Consider the following 18,481-nt stretch of genomic DNA (forward strand, 5'->3'; position numbering starts at 1 on the left):
ATGATAATATTTCTACCATTTTCCACTTCGGTAAAAATGAAATAACTTATATACAAGTGCTTTGTAACCATAAACTTGTTCTTAGTTTTAAAAAAAATTTCTCATTGAGATTGTAGAACACCCATTTGCTAAAATGACAAAGTGCTAAAGGAGTATGACTGCCAACAGAGTATTTTCACTCCACGTGGTTTTTGGAATGGTCATAGATATTCTGTGCAGAGCATATAGTCATTCAATCTCCATTCTCATTCCGATGTGTAAAATGCCCAACCACCTGGTTATGCTGATGAAGTATGTATAAGGAGAAGGATGACAGCCCCACTATTCTCAATCCTCTTTGGACCAGCTGCATACTACTGGGCAGAGTATCCTCCTATCTGCCTTATAACTAAAAACTACAGTAAATATTTTGAGGCACCTTGTATTCAGTTATGAGTCCTCATTTTATATTAGGAGTATTGATAAGCCAGAATGAATCCAGAAGAGAGCAATAAGATGAAGAGGGGTCTGGAGAATATGTCGCATAAGAACTAGGAAAAAGCATGGTATACTATGAAGATTAGAAGAAGAGAAGATTAGAAGGGCATGGAAGGCCCTTTTGACACTGAAAAATTGCTTTCTACTTGTCTCTAAAGTCCAAGAAACTACAAATGAACATTTTTGGATCAATATAAAGAAAAAAAATTCCAACATCTAGAACCACAGGAATTAGGGAGTTCTGTTACTGGAGATTTTCAAATGCAAATTGGATGACTATTTAGTGAAAATGTCACAGATAGGATTCTTAGTTAGGTACAACTTGGAATATAGATGTGGCAACAGTCAAAAAAGTATTGGATTTGGAACCAGAGGACCTGGGCTCGAATCTTGGCTCTACCATTTACTAAATGTATCACTTTGGGGAAATGACTTAAATTCTTTGGCCTTTAAGCATTCTAACTTGAAAAAATGAAGTTATACCTTTGATGCCATCTTGGATTCTTTGTTCCTCCCCATTCTCACACCACAATACATTCAGTTGTCAAGATTTATTATTCTACCTCCACAATAACTTTTGTATCTATCTCTTTATTACTCATAGGACTAGCACTAGTCCAAGGTCTTAGAAACCACCCATCCAGAACAATTGGCCTTCCTGAATCAATTCTTTCACCTCTCCAATTCATTATTCAAAAATCATAATTCTGATTATGTCACTTACTTGGTCAAAAATTCTCTTCATATCTTGTTCAAAAAGAAGATCCTTCATTTGGCATTTAAAATTCTCTACAACATGGCTCCAATATAGGAGCATATAGTATTAGTGTAGCTTTAAGCTATTAAAGACTTTCCAGGCCTATTTGAAATTATTCCCCTCCATGTACTCTACAGTCTAGTAAGATTGGTCTTACTCTTTCCCATGAACGACACTCATCCTATCCCCCTCATGGTTGGAAAGAACAGAATGGAATGGGGAGAGATTTGAGATATTGAAATAAAATAGAAGGCTGTGGCTATAGTTTAGACAGCAAGAACTAGGTGCTGATTGTGTGAGTGGAAAGGAAAGGGTATATGTGGAAGAGATTATGGAGGTAGAAATGAAACAATCAATTGGGTATTTGAGGTAAAATAATGAAGGGTCAAGAATGAAACTGGAGATATAAATGTGGGTGATTTAAAGGATAGTAACTAAGAAATTTGGAAGAGTGGTAGGTTTGTGGGAGAAATAATGATTTATGTTTTGGATATAAGGTATAAAAGTTCAAGAAACATAGTTTCTGGGTAATTAATAATCATTTTACTAATTATGGCTAGTAGATAATTAATAAAAGGGTATTGTACCCTAAATCCAAGATATCTCATGAAACCCACTCAATGTTTATATGCTCTTTGAAGAGCAAGTGTGTGCCCAAGGGTGGAAATCAACCTTGATTGATTAGTAGTAATGAAGGAATGAATTGAGAAGTGGGTTTATTCTAAAGAGGGTTCTGACATTGTTACTATGATCACTCAGTCTTGGACAAAGGGATTCTTTGCCTAGGCCATTTCGATCTAGGGAAATCTAGACAAAAGGAGGAATCCATTTCCCCTCAGATCTATCAGACTAAAACATAATTAATCAGAATTCATCAGTTTTCCCTGCCCAATATTTAATCTTATCACCAGCCCTGTCCTGGCTAGATAACTTACAGAAGCTGATTTCTGAATGAGGAAATAGGACAGGAAAAAAAACTTAATCCTAATTCAATAACTGGTTAGAAGAGATTGTCAGTTATTCAGAATCTGAATTTTACTCTTGCCATTGTCATGAACTTGAAGTATGACCCGGGGAAATCACAACTCTCAGAACTGTTATTTTTTTTTTCTTTAAAATGATGAAAGTTTTTTCTTAATTTTTTTCTTAATATAGTCTCCACTCAAGATGGTCTCTTAGGTTTTTTTCTAGTTCAGACACTGTATAAATTCTAAGTTCTTTTCTAGCCCTAACATTCTAAAATTCTAAAATGGAGTTAGTCAACATGCTTGGAAAATCCCCAACCCTATCCTCGCCTGTACTTTAGAAACTGGATGCTAGGAAAAATATCCTGTGGTCATGTCAGATCATCCATACAGGTTCACTCAAATGACATGCAACTGCTCAAAGTTATGCATATAGTCTCCTTTCCTTTCACACATCATACTGCCATCTTATGATGTAAAACTGAATGCAATTTACAACTAAGCTAGCCCAGCTCCATTCAATTCAATTTAATAAGTGTTAAGTTGGCAAATCTTGCTGTTTTCCCCTTCACAGTATTTTTGTATCCTCTTCTTTCTTTCCATTCACAAAGATAACATGTCTTAGTAAGGCCATCAGGACCTTTCATATAAACGATTGTTCTCTGTCTCACCGCAAGTGTTTATTATTGCCTACATTCTGTTGTCAAAGTAATTTTCCTTAAATACAGATAGGATCATGTTGCTCTCTACTCAACCCCCTACAGTGGGGGTTATATTCCTATTATTTTAAAATAAAATAAATATAAGCTGTTTTAAACTTTTTGTTTTGGTTTGTTTTCCTAAAGTCTTTTATTTGGGCAGGCCTGCTCACAAGCTGCTTTTGAGGGAAAATGTCATCCCACAGCTTTGGAGTCCTAAAACCCAAGCTCTTTTCACTTTCCCTCCCCCAAAATGTGTCCTAGGAATTGAAGCTTCATTTTTGGCCCTTCAGCTAGTTCCAGCCTTTGCCACTGAATGCCTGGATCATTGAAGGAGTAGTGGACAGTGAATACCTCAAATCGTTAATACTTCCAACCTCATGCCCACGTGCTTTGAAAGTAGGTCTGACAATTCTGAGATACTGCTACACACTTCTCAGATTGGCTAAGATGACAGGAAAGGATAATCATGAATGTTTGAGGGGATGTGAGAAAACTAGGACACTGACACATTGTTAATGGAACTGTGAATGAATCCAATCATTCTGTAGAGCAATTTGAAATTATACTCAAAAAGTTGTCAAAATGTGCATATCCTTTGATCCAGCAGTATTACTACTGGGTTTATATTCCAAAGAGATCTTAAAGAAGGGAAATGGACCTGTATGTGCAAAAATGTGCATGGCAGCCCTTTCCGTAGTAGCTAGAAACTGGAAATTGAATGGATACCCATCAATTGAAAAATGGCTGAGTAAATTGTGGTATATGAATTTATGGAATATTATTGTTCTGTAAGAAATGACCAGCAGGATGAATACAGAGAGGCTTGGAGAGATTTATATGAACTGATGCTAAGTGAAATGAGCAGAATCAGGAGAGCATTATACACTTCCACAATAATCCTATATGAGGATCAATTATGATGGACCTGGCTCTTTTCAACAATGAGAGGATCCAAATCAGTTCCAAATGAACAGTAATGAACAGAACCAGCTACATCCAGCAAAAGAACACTGGGAAATGAGTGTGGACCACAACATAGCACTTGCACTCTGTTATTGTTTGCTCGCATTTTTTCTTGTCAGGTTATTTTTTACCTTCTTTCTAAATCTGATTTTTCTTGTGCAACAAGAAATTTTTATACATATATTTATACATATATTGTATTTAACATATATTTTAACATATTTAACATGTATTGAACTACCTGCCATCTAAGGAAGGGGGTGGGGAGAAGGAGGGGAAAAGTTGGAACAGAAGTTTTTGCAAGGGTCAATGTTGAAAAATTACCCATGCATATGTTTTGTCAATAAAAAACTATAATAAAAAATATGTATACATATATTGGATTTAACATATACTTTAACATATTTAACATGTATTAGACTACCTGCCATCTAGGGAAGGGGGTGGTGGGAAGGAGGAGAAAGGATGGAACAAAAGTGTTTGCCAAGGATTGATGTTGAAAAATTACCCATGCGTATGTTTTGTAAATAAAAAAAAAAACTATAGTAATAAAAAAATAGGTCTGAGTAGTACTTGAAGGAGACTGGGATTGCCTCTTGTGACATTTGTATAAGACAGCCTGACCCTGGTAACTCGACCCCAGCACTCCCTGAGTGTAAGTGAAGTATACACTCCCACCAGTGAAGCTGGCCTTAATGCAAAACTGGAATAGGGGACCAGGTGGACAGCCACGGATGCTGAGTTTCCCTGCTTTGGTAATGCAAGGGTCCCAGCTGCCCCCCAGGTGGGCCAGAGACTCATTCTGTTTAACTTTTTAAAAAAGCCCACAATCTGGTCCCAAGTTTTCTTTCCAGTCTTACTGATCCTCCCACACCCTCTTATACAAACAAATTAAACTGGCTTTCCCTATGTTCTCCATGTCATAATAAATGAGTGCTTAAGAGAAATGTATGGAGTAAAAAAAATCCAAGTACAATCTATTTATTTATAAAGCTCGCAACTGACAATAATAGAGGTCAATGACTCCTCAGTGACTAGAGATCCAGCCATATAATCAGAGCATCCTTTTATAAAGTCCAATTATATAAATTCATTACATATCAATTGGTGCCAACTAAACTAAGATTTTAATTGGTCGGTAATTAGATTGACTTGCAAAAGGGGTCTTCCAGATCCTATGATTCCAGAGACAGTTAGTCAACATCCTTGGAAAGTCCCCAACCCCATCCTCCCCTACTATAGAAAGTGGGTGCTAAGAAAAACACCCTGTGATCATGTCAAATCATTCTTAAATCATTTTCTTTATCTCCCTTAAGGGACAGGTTCACTCAAAATGACATGCATAAATATACTGCTCTAGGATACAATTACAGTTTCCTCTTCTATCAAATATCATACTACCATATAGTTTATATGAAACTATATAAAACAGTTTCAAATCCATCTTCAGAAATTGCTTACAACTGTTACTGTTATGATAAATCACCAATCAATAAGTAATCAATTTCCACACTCACATTGTGATAAATCACTAATCAATAAATAATCAATTTCCATACTCATACATAATACTGTCTCCATTTCTTTCATTGGTCCCACATACCTAGATTTTCTTCTTCCTTACTTCTGCCAGTGTCCCTTCTTTTAAAAAGTAGTTAAAGCATAATCTGCATTGCTATCTTTTTAATTACTACTTCCTTCCCTTCAAAATTGTCATATATTTAAGTATGTTTTATCTCTTTATTAAGTATATTTCAAAATTGTATTTATTTTTACATATACTTGCTAATTTCCTATTTAGGAAGTGAGTTAAGTATTTTCTTATTCTCTAAATTTGTATCTTCAGGTGTAGCACAATGTCTAGCATATGGTAGGTACTTAATAAACAGTGTAAAGATAGGCATAGATATTAAAAAGCAGCATCAACATGGTCCTTTACCCTGCCCTAATTTTTAATAGGATACAAGATATGCATGAAAATAACTAACTGATAAAATAAGTTATGGTAAATTCCTAAGGTGTAAGTATTCTGCCATTCAGAAGAAGGAGAAAATCCTTCTTTGTACTGTTTAATAATAGTTTTGTTGGCTATTATATAATATTAAAATACATACATATATATGTATATATATGTATGTATGTATGTATGTATGTTTGTATGCATGCATGTGTTAAATAAAAACCAGGAATTCCTCCTATAAATGTGAATATGTATGATTTTACTTTTGGCTGAGTTGTTCTCCAACTTTATCTGGGTAAAGTTCAACATCAATTGACTATGTTGGTTAATGTCAACACAAATGTTCACATCTATTTGACATGTGAAAAGAAAACCTAATGATTTTATTTTTTATGGATCGTTGGAAAGAATCAAGAAGAAATACTACAACTAAGGATTTCATAAGGACAAGACACTATCCAAAATGAGGCATAAGAGCCATAAAAGACAGAATCGAGGATATGTATAGAGATAAAAATGAAATCAACAGGAAAGAGATCTGCATGGACATCAGACAGAAGTGATGCATTTGTATCTAGAAGATAAAAGAAATAGGGACCTATTTATAGTTCATTGGGTAAATAGACTATTTATGCAACAGGAAAATATTTGGACAAGTATGTAAATATTCAAGTATAAGGCTAGTTATTTAAATTATACTCTTAGAACACTAACTGTACACATATAGAACAATGAAGGTTAGAAAATATTGATAAATCTTACTATATTCACAAATATTACAAGCAAATATGTCAAATAAAATGGATTTGATGCTGTTTTGGCACCAAATCCTCAAGAAATTTAGCTACGAATTGAAATGGAGTTGGGGGAAGATGTTAAGCTGCCACTCCAATTTGAATGTCAATCCCATTCCCCAGCCCTTACCTCTCACATACAGGGAACCTCAAACTACTTTCTGGCTAAAAAAAATGAAATCACAAAAAAGTCTTGACCACTATTAATTTATTATGTGACCTTAGACAAGTACCTTATCTTATGAGCCATAATTTTTCACCGCAAACTGAAGGAGTTAGGACAAATGATCTCAAAGATTCCTTCTAGCTTAAATACCAGCAATTCTGTGAATTACCATGGATTATTACTCTATAACTATCTGAATGATTAGAAGCAAAGGGAAACCTAAAATATTATAGAACAGATAAAATTTTTTGAGAAGGTAGGATGAAGCAGGGGGTGGAATTTGGAACAAAATGTTTCTTCTAAGCCTGATGACAAGGATTTCCATTGTTCTGTTACTGTAAGTCCCTTTTTACAACCTACTGAATCCATCAAAAATAGGCATTTTTTTTTCTTTATTCCATAGATTGTTCAGGACAGCTGTGATACTTCATGAATTGCCCATAATATGACAACTTTCCTGACCAGAACACAGAGATATTTCAGATAGATATTGGATATTTTCTTGACTTTCTCCTAGATACTTTCATTTGGTTGCTTTGACTTTCGATGAATGGATATCCCTTCACAACCAGAAGAGAAGATCTTGGCTACTTATTGTCTCAAAGAGGGAAATGCAATTTCAAATATGTGACCCTTTTTTCCTTATCTTATGTCTTCTTCTAGCCTAAACACCCCCTCACACCAAGGTTTGCAGTGATTTTAGCTGAAATTCAGGCAACTTCCAGCAGTTTTTGCCTTGTAATCTGGTGGCAAGATTCCTCATCAATACCACACTCTTCTTAAATTCTGTTAAAGCCTTCCAAACACCTTATCTCCCTTAACTGCTGTGGATAGAAAGCCTTCAAAAATAATTTTTCACACCAAAGAGTTAGGCATCCCCATGCCAAGGATTAGTTTTGTGCAATCTAAACTTCCAGTTCTCTAATCTGTTTGCCAAGAAAAGCAACACTCATATCATAATATCCTTCAAATCTTTTCTGATTCCCGGTATTTCCAATAAAAAAAAAATTACAGTTACCCCTCCCACATCATGGAGCTTAGGGGTACAACACTCCACAATCTAGAAAAATCTCTGGAAAAATGTTTTTGGTCTACCCTTTATATCAGAGAAGAAATATGAATTATTATAGTATTAAAACATAAAACATGTTGATATTACACAATACTATACACATATTTTATGTATTTTGGCATTTTTGGATTTCTTCTGTGTCATCTGCTGATCTGTTGCTACATATGTTGTCTGCAGCTTCTGCAAAACTCCCCCAAAATTCACATTTAATTTCTTATGCAAACCCGTGATAAATCAGAATTATGATGGGGAAAGTCAGTAAGTAAAAGGGATAACTTTACTTTGTATTTACTTTATAAGCTCCTATTTACATACATGCTACCTTTCATGATAGAATGCAATGTATGCACTTAAGATTAGGGTTTAATTCTGATTTTTTTCTTTTGCATTTCAACATGTAGCACAGTGCTGAGCACAGAGTAGGTATTTGGCAAATATTTGTTGATTGGTTGATCTGTATAAACAGCTTCATTTTACAATTGAGGCTATTGAGGTTCAGAGAAAGGAAAGAGTCTATCAAAGACTTCTGACTCTCAATGTATTTATAGACCTTGGCTGGGTAACCTGGATGAGATAAAATAAGAGGTCCAAACTCAGATCTAAAGGAGTTAATAGAAACTTCACTGAATTCAAAACCACCAGGCGTCTAGAAAGATATTCAATTCAGATGACTAAGAAAGAAGTAAAATGAAATTGGGAGAAATGGATTCAAAGTTGTAGGGAGGTCTACATGGAACAGCATGGAAGTGAAAAGCACAAGCTTGGTGAGTGACACTTTGTCTCCCTCAAAGGATAAGCCTGAGTATCTTTTTATGGTAGGCTAACTGAGCAGCTGTGGGCTGGGAGAAGAATTAAATAGATGCTTATATAAGAGACTACAATGTAAACTTCAGCTGCTAGTGTTAATACTGATTCACAATGCAACAGTCACTTCAAAGCAAACACAAAATGATGTAGTGGAAACATTACTGGACTCATACTCAAGAGATAAGGGTAAAGATTCTGACTCTGACACTAACTAGCAATGAACTTCTATGTCCTCATCTGTTTAAATGGCGATAAAGATACTTGCTTGTAAAAGTATGGAATGGTGGGTGAAGGGCCAGACTTAAAGGTTAGAAGACCTATCTGATAATCAAATAACTCTAGAAACCCAGGAAAAGTTACAGACTCAAGTAGGTGCCTATGGACATGTTGCTGGGCCTGGAACCTGAGTTCAAATCCAGTCCCAGACGTTTACTAGCTGTGTGGCCCTGAGCAAATCCCTTAATCACCATCTGCCTCAGTTAACTCTCAGGGTTGCTATGAAGATTAAATGAAAGTCTATTTGTAAAACATTTTGCAGCACCTGGCACATAATAGACACTACATATGTGCTTATTTCTTTCATTATCTGTGGTCCCAGATAACTAAGATTGTAAATTGCAAATGAGTTATAGGTTTACATCAGTGGAAGGACGGACATTCCCCAAGAACCAAAACAAAACCTCTGAATTAGCAAACTCAGGAAATGACTGTAAGAAAAGCACACTGCTAAAAAAAAATACTGAATTTGTAATTTATTGTTCCTTATAAGCAGCTGTCAGCCTTATTAATATAGAATAAAGAGAAAAGAACAAATTCAGTGTTCAGGGAAGGTACAAGCATTCATATTCTGTCCTTAATGTGCGATACAGAAGTGGGGAGGTTGGCATATAGTTAAAGTATAGTCTTAGAACCAGATATTTATTCTACTGATGAATGGTGGCCTCTTAAGTGAGTGATTGAGAATGGTGATCATATAACATTGCTAACAGTAAATGCTAAGGATCATGAAGTGCTTCCTTTTAGCAGCTCTGTTGTTTAGGGAAGGTAAGTATTCTGTCCATTTTACAGAACAAGAAAACTGAGACAGAGACAGATAAAATGCTTGCTTATAGTCAAATATCCAGTAATTTCTAAGCCAGGCCTTGAACCCACATTTTCCTATTTTCATTAATTATATCATGGATCTTTGGATAGGAAAAAAGAGTAAAAGGCAAACAAAAAGGAGAAAAAGAGCACATTTATCAAGGGCTTGCTATATATCAGGGATTGTACTAAGCGCTTTATGAATACCATAAGATTTGATCCTCACAATAACTTTGGGAGATAGATGCGATTGTTATACCCATTTTTCACTTGAAGAAACTGAGGCTACTTTGTTAAATAACTTGCCCAATGTGACATAGCTGTAAGTGTTCAGCCATATTTTAATTCAGGTCTTTCAGACTCAGCCCATTGCTCTATCCATTGTACTTGACTTTTTTTTTTTTTTAAGATTTTTACAATGATGACTTTAATAATAATATTCATTCACTTAATGTGTATTATTTGTATCTTGCTATTGTTGTAAATACTAAGAGAGATACAAAGTTTTTTTTTTTTAAGTGTTTACCCAGTGCTTAATGAGCACGTGTTTCCTTCTTTCCAATTTCTTTGTTTCCTAAGTGCCTAGCACTGTGCTTGGGATCCAGCTGAAGCTTGTTAAACTAAATTCAATATCTATTAAAGCCCTACTAAATTTTCAGTTTCTCCTGAGGATCTTTCTCTGTACCATGTGAATGACCAGGTCTTACAAGCAGTAAATGTTGAATCCATTTACTAACTTGAATTCAGATTAGTCCAGTCACCACTCCCCATTCACTTTACTTCTGATGGACTTTATCTTCTGCCTTTTCCCTTCATGCTTTTTTTCATACTCTCCTGCCATTCTAGGATATCCACTGCTCTCTGTTCTGTCAATCTAAGAACCTTTCTAACACATAAGTTCCCACTTGAATCCCACCTTCTGCAAGCAATAAGTCTTTATGAAGCATCAAATATATGTGACAGACACTGGGTGAGGTGCTTAGGGGATCAGTGTGAAGAGTGTGACAATCCCCGGCTCAAAAAGCAGCTTACATTCTAATAAGGGAGCCACCAAACACATACATTCAGTACAGTGTAGAGAGAACAAACACAAAAGTATACCAAGTGGTTAAATAGAAGGGAGTTTGGGAGAGGGAGGGAGCCACTGGGTGGGTGGACCAGGAAAGGATTCATGTGGCAGATGGTGCTTGAGCTGCAGTGAGAGAGGGACTTTGAAGTCCCATGAAATTCTCCTTCTTTATACTAGTTCCTCTGACTTCTTATAGTGCAATCTATACCATTAACTTACTATCTATACTAGCTTCTGGTTCATAATTAAAACTGATTATCCTATATTCTTAATTGAACTTTCTACCAATAATTTAATGCTGTTAAATATGTTTTTTCATATAATTGGGTCAGTAACTTCTACTTTCCAGGTCTCAGTTTACTCATCTATAAAATGAGCAGGACCAAATTTAAGATTTTTTTTCTTCTGGCAACTGAGCCAGCTTGGAAGTGTCTTGATAGCCTACTGGAAAGCAGGATATTCTTTTGTTTTCATTTTTTTTCTCTAGCATTTTTGAAACAGTCATTTCAGAAGGATCTTAGTTCCTTTTGTTTTTTCCTTCAAAAAATCAGTAAGGGGAAGGGATAAATTCACATGCTAGGCTGACTTTCCACACATACAAATAACCTACCAATGTTTTAAGAGATTTTTAAAAAAAGGAATCTCATCTAGGCACATCATTTTAGGGAAACAGATGCTTAAAGGGGAGGAAGCGACTTATCTAAGGTCACATGGTATTCTAGTTTGTGACTGAGTCATTTCTAGAATTAATGTAATGTTTCCTATCTCTCGGTATGAAATATTGGGGCAAGGGTGTAGACATGTTGATGGAACGATGCACTTGGAATTCCAATGCCAGTTCTGACCCTTACTAAGTATGTGCCCCTGGTGATGATATTTCTTTATATCTCAGAGATTCTGTTTCTGAAAAAATCAGAAGCTTCATGGTATAGAAGACAGCTCAGCTCAGAGGATGAAGTGCTGATCCAAACTCCACCTCTGACACAGAATGGCTATGTGACTGGAGGGCTCCCTTTGCTTCTCTGCTTCTTTCAGAGGAGATGCCAGCCTGCTTCATTGGTAGGTCTTTCCTCACCTGGGACTTCCCCATGCTAATGAAAGCATAGGTCAACTCCCTAGCCTCTTAAATTCACTAGTATTTGCTTCAAAACAATTCAATGCTTGAACTGAACTTTACTTGAAAACTAATGAAAAAGGATAAATAATTGAGATTAGTTGTGATGTTGAGATCTTCACTCACTTCATCATCCTGCCAAAGGCCAAAAATGACCCACCAGGAAGGCAGAACTGGCATCAATCTTGTGATCACAGCTCTGGGTCTGAATGCTACCTCAGCCCTTTTTGAATTATGTGTCACCACGCACGTCACTGTACCTCTGGTTCTTAGTTTCCTCATCTGTAAATGATGATAATAATACATCTTCTACCCACCTCCAAGCATTGTTTTAAGGAAAGTGTCTTGTAAACCTTTAGGAGATATATAATATGAGCATTTTAAATCATTTACTGTGCATGAACACTCTGCTATATAAATATGAGCTGTTACTTTATTTTAAAAGGTGAAACATCCTGTTTTCTTGCTGAATTTCTTAGCAGAATTATGTCCTGATTTGCTTCCCCTATAATTACTGTACTCTAACCTTGCTCAGAAGTATTTGGGGAGGGCTCAGTGGGTATATACATATAAAAGAAGGTTGAGTGACTTTAACAATAATGGTCAGAGAGGGTATGGCCCAAACTGGTTTCTCTTTCTTAGGTTTGTGTTGCCAGGCTTTTACAAATTTGCTTTGACTGAGTCATGAAAACAAAATAGTAATATTAGATACTCAATCATCTGAAGAGCAAAGGAGGCAGGGGATAGAGAAGGTACAGAAATATTATGTGTATGGTTTATATGTATATGGATATATACATATTATATATATATATATATCTTAACTGAATTTCAATAGTTCATAAATTTTCCTTGCATCTAGCAATAAGTCAAAGTGATCACAGAACAGTGCTCAAGGAATATATTCATGATCTTTTGTGAAATTCTGCCAAAACTCAGATGATTTCATAGAAACACAGAATTTCAGAGTGGGAATGCAGAATAATGATGACAACAAGAGGGACAGAAGGTAAGAGCTGGGAGAATCTTAGAACATAGAACACGGAATGTCAGACACAGAAGAAAACTCAGAACCTAAGATATATAAAGTCAATTCTAGAAGGGACCTTAGAATGTAGAACATGGAATTGTCAGAAATGAAATATCAGCCCTAGAAGGAGCATTAAAATATAAAACATCACAGCTAGAAGAAATCTTCAAAATTAGTGCATTAACAGTCATTTTCTAAAGTTCCTCTTTTCCCTAATGGCCATTAATCACTCCATAGGGTGATGGTTCTGATGTGTAACACTTGAATGCTTTTCCTGGATTACAGTTTATAGGATAAGCCTGTTCCTGACTACTCAAGTAAATCCAAAGCAGGTCTGCAGAGTCTACTTTATATCAGGGCATTCTTTTAATTTTCCTTTTTTCCCCTAGCACTGTTGAAACAATCATTTCAGAAGGAACTTTGCCCAATGCCTCTAACATCATTTACATTAGTTTAAGAATCTTAGCAATATTTGACAAAGCCAGAGACTTCTGTTTAGTTTGGCGGTGTTGCTATCGATCTCGTAGAATTCTTGGAGGCTCACCTTGCTAAATCCATTGCCACTATGGAAATGTGATCCTGAGTGGCAGTGTAGTGCAGTGGCAAGGGCAATGGGGGAATTCAAATCTCTAATTCTGCTACTTTCTAGTTATATGACCTGGAGCAACTCACTTTACTCCTATGAACCTCATTTATAAAAGTGGGGATTGTGTGTTTACCTATAAGTGAAGGGGGAGAGGGAAGCATTATTAAAGTCCTACTATGTGCTAGGCATAAAAATGAATAGAGAATATAAACAAGACGCATATAGAAAAATTGCATATAATCGCAGAGGGAAGGTACTAACATTGAGGGGGCTCAGGAAAGGCTTCTTCTGAAAGACAACTTTAATTTGAAGGAAGCTAGGGAAGCCAGGCAGTAGAAATGAAGAAAACAAACACATTTTGTAGAGAAAATGGTATCTTATTAGATGCTCGAATGCCTTAATAAGACATTAGTGAAATACAAATTATCATGGCATTATAAAATATTTAGGTAATGCATTTTAAGATAGTATGTAGCTAGTAGGAGGAATGAACATTGGGATGATTAAAGTTCACCTTCAATATCCTGGAATATTGTCTATATTAGTGTTGATGTTTCTATATTTAATCACATTTAGAGATTATGGAATTCATAGCTGGATGGAACTTTAGAATTATTTCATTTACTCTTCTCATTTTATAGATCAGGAAACTGAGGCTCAGAGGGGAAATGCTTTGCCTAAATAGTAAATGACAGCAGCAGGAGTGCGAATCAACCCTCATCTTCCAATGCCAAATCCAGGGCTTTTCCTCTCCCCAGCATTTCCAGCACATGCCAACTGATGGCAGCTTCCTTTATAAGAAAAAAAAATTACGACTTCTGACAAATTGGAAAGCACCATCAGGTCCACAACTGTTATTTCATTTTAAAAAATGACTGGTTCAGTGGTAATTAGGACTCCGTTGCCAAAGGGCCACAGCTCAGGTTGGGGGGGGGATCCACAGGTACCCCCTTCCCCCGCCACGAGCCCAAGGGCAAGCAGAAAAGCAGGAATTAAGAAACTCTTAACTCCACCACATGCAAAGCAGCCCAGCTGCCAGCTCCCCAAGCAGAAATAAGCCCACACCACCAGCGCTGGCAGGAACACAAAGGCCCTTCCCCAAAAGACTTCTTTAAAAAAAAAAAAATCACAACAATACAGTGACCTCTGACAAGGCAGCTCCTCCGTAGAGGCTTTCGGATGCTTCCTACCTTTCAAGGTAATGCTCCTGTTAAGCTGTGTTAACTCTGAGGCTGTATTTGGATCCCTTCCCCCCTCCTGGGAGGAGGAAGAGAGAAAAACCTGGCGCTGCTAGCAGTCTGAAAGGGAGGATCAATTCTCAGCCTCGTATCGTTTCCTTGTAGAAGTCGCCACCCAAAGCCTGGCTTGCTACCCCCAAACACCTGCTCTTTGGAAGAGGGGGAAATGCGGGCAGTCTCGTTCAGCAGCCACCTCTACAGCAGCTCAGGTACGAAGTGTGGGGGGGTGTCTGTTAGCAAAGCAGCAGAAGAATAGGTATTTCAGCATCAGAATATACCATTCTGCCCCACAGTAGGCTCAAAGTTGCTACACCCTGCTTGGAGGAATTAGTCTCGTCTCAGTGCACAAGCTTCCAGCCCCAAAAGAAGGGCGAAAGCAAGGAGGCTTCCAGAGTGGGCTGTGCACCTCCCAGAGCATCCTAGCAGCAGCAGCTTAGGGGCAAACAAAAGCAGCAATCTTCACTGCAAAAGCTTTATCCTTCACAGCATAAAAAAAGAGTGGGTTTTTCTTTTTTCCCTTTCTGCTTCTCAGGCAAGACGGTCCCTTCCTCCCCCGCTAGGATTTTTAGCCAATTCACCTCATTTGCAGGGTGTGCTCTCTAGTTGCAATTGTCTGAGTTTCCAAGGATATTTAATGCATGCAGAGACCCCCAATCTTGAGGCAACGTCTATGAGTCAGCACAGTATAGTGGAAAGATCTTGTAGACAGGAGATTTGGGTTCAAATCATAATCCTGATCGTTACTAGCTCTGCAACCAGTGTCAGTGCATTTCCTCTGAGAACTTCAAATTCCCCCATTTGTATAATGGAAGTAAGAGACTTGGACTTTTCTTGCCTTTTTCCCCCAATATGGCTAAAGTGTTTTACACGTTTTACATGATTTCATATGTATAATTGATATTATATTTTTGCCTTCACAATGGGAAGGAAGGAGAGTAATCAGAACTCAATTAATATTAAAAATTAAAAATGGTGTAGGGGATGTGGAGCTTCATTATTGCACACCATCAACTGACAGATTCACAAAAATGAAAACACTTTTGAAGATGTAAAACATCTTGGAAATGGGAACTATTCCTATTAAAAGTGCTACCTTGAACCTCTTCTGCTGCTATGAGGAAGTGGTCCTTTGATTTTAAAAAAGTCTTATTGAAGAGATTCTTGCCCGTGGTAGACTGAGAAAATGTGCTAGGTTTGGAGTCTCTGAACTCCTGGATTTTTGTCATGACTGTCATTCACAAGCCAGATTCTCTCATTGGATCTCAGTTTCCTCATAATTAAAATGAAGGGAAGGACTAGATGGCCCTCCAAAGTTTCTAAACTTTATGATTCCATGTATAGTTATGGGACTCCCATTGTGTGAGACAAAATCAGATCACAGTGATGCAAACTCCACCTCCCATTTATCATTCATTTATTTTTAATATTAAATTTTTAATCACCCAGCTGAGCCAGAAAGGAAGAGAGAAAAAAGCTAGAAATTAACATGCAAATGGAAAGCAGGGAATCAGTTATCATAAAAGTACAACTTCAATTAGTATCATAGGAGATTGAAAATCAATAAATTTTAAATAAGTTCTGTGGTATCAGAAAATATTGAAAGAACTAATAGCACAGTCCTTAAACTCAAGAAGCTTACAATTCAAAGGGAAGATATAATGTTTTTCACATCTGAATGAGACAATGACAAAACTATGATTTTATCAATGAGATTAAAGAAGATATATGCATATAAATTTTCTTTGTTGATGCACCCTAAGGACGTCTTTTCCATAATAAGCCCTGCAGTCCAAATCTCCTATATGTATTGTTCAGTTCATTGGGAAGTGAGGTCCTTAACAACATTCATGGTAAAAGGTGATCGAGGCAAAGAAAATGTCCAAAGTGTCATAGGAATTTATGGGGATCTTTAGAGAAGGGATTCTCCTTCATGAAAAAGGGATCATGAAAGGGATCTTGAAAGAAGAGAAAGATTTCAACAAGTAGAGATGAGGAATGAGTGAATAATCATAAAATGGAAAGAGACCTTAGAAATCAATACAGAATCACACAACTGAAGCATTGTTGGGGTCTTCAAAGACAGCCTAAGTCAACCCATCCTTCAACAAAGGTTTCTTCTGAACTATCCCATCAAAGGCTCATCCAATCTCTGATGGAAGACCATCAGAGAGGTCAGGGAGAACCCTTAAGGCAATCCATTCTACTTGTAGGTAGATTATTAAAAAGTCTGCCTTTCTGTAACTTTGATACCTTCCACCTACTTCTGTGCTTCAGGGTCAAAACAAGGCTGATCTCTGCACTACAAAATAGCCCATGAAATATCTGAAGACAGCTCTGGCTGAGTAGACTTAGTTCTTTCACTGATCCTTCTTTGGCATGAACTCCTTATTTGGATATAACGATGTCCTTCAAATATATTGCCTTCAATTAAGTACACAGTTACAGATTTGTATGGTCTGACCAAGGCCCTCTACCATCTCTTGTCATCTTACTTTTTCAATCCTACTTCATCTTACTCTCTGCCACGATAAACTAGACTGCTCTCTGCCTCCCTATCACATTCTAAACATTTGGACTTTTGTGCCTAATACTTCCACTTAGGCTTGGGGTATCCCTTCCTCTCTCTGTCTGCTAAATGTTACCCATTTCTATCCTAATCTGAATGCTATTTTTTTTATAAAGCTTCCCCCATTCCTCAATGAGCAAAGCCTTCTTCCCTGAGGCCTAATATGGCAATCTATCTTATAATAGCATAGGTTATCTCATAGTTAATATTGATTAATGGTAATGAATATTAATATTAGAATTATAGTTGTGAAATTCACCAGTGGCCTGAGCATTCACAGTGAAGAAATTTCACAATGGGAAAGAGGGAGAGAAATCAGAACTCAATTTTAAAAAAAACCTATTCCTATTAAAAGTACTACCTTGAACTTCCTATGCTGCTGGGAGGAATTGGTCCCTTGATTTTAATATATGTCATATTGAAGAGTTTCTTGCCTATGGTATAGTGAAAAAAAGTGCTATGTTGCAAGAAGACAGACTCTATGGAAATGGAGAATGATTACTTGTTTTTATGTCTTTTCTCTCCTATGAGGACAGGGATCAGGTCTTAGAAAAATTTTGTTCTTCCTGCAAGAAGGGCTATGAGCATAGTAGATTCTTCAAAGGACTAGCTGCTATTGTTCATGGCTTTGTCACTAGCTTGCTATGTGACCCAGGGCAAATCTGGGTCCTAGTTTCTTCACTGGTAAAATGAGGAGATGGGACATTTGTCTTTGTCTTTCCTCACTTTGGTAGTATCTTTCACTTCCCTTCCATCCAATTCTCCAATAATTTTCCTGGTCCAAGATCGTTCATCTTATTTACTTACGTATTTACTTATGTTTTCTTGTCCCTTGTCAATTATCTTCTCAAATTAATCTTTTAAAAAAACTATTTCCTGAACAATCTTCCTATTGCATCCTACATTTCACTGAATGGAAGCTTTCTGAGGGCAAGGTCTGTTTTGCTTTTTGCATCTCCAGAGCTTGCAACAAAGCCTGGCATATAGCAGGTATTTAATAAAAACTTATTGATTAATTTGTTGAACTGTAATCATGCAGTTTCTTTCCTGAAAAAGCTTTCAGTGGGTTTTCATTGACAGATGAATATATTCTTAAACCTACTATTGAGGTTCCATTCTACTCCATAGATCCA

The 18,481-nt window shown here is 36.7% G+C and overlaps 1 protein-coding gene across 7 annotated transcripts in view; it reads right to left on the reverse strand.

Moving 5' to 3' along the window:
* The window catches only part of ABLIM2 (actin binding LIM protein family member 2), a 293,927-nt gene that overhangs the window by 102,680 nt on the left and 172,766 nt on the right, over window positions 1-18,481 (reverse strand). The window lies entirely within an intron of this gene.

The sequence above is a fragment of the Sminthopsis crassicaudata genome, chromosome 6 (genome assembly GCF_048593235.1).
Source record: "Sminthopsis crassicaudata isolate SCR6 chromosome 6, ASM4859323v1, whole genome shotgun sequence".
Classification (NCBI taxonomy): Eukaryota; Metazoa; Chordata; class Mammalia; order Dasyuromorphia; family Dasyuridae; genus Sminthopsis; species Sminthopsis crassicaudata.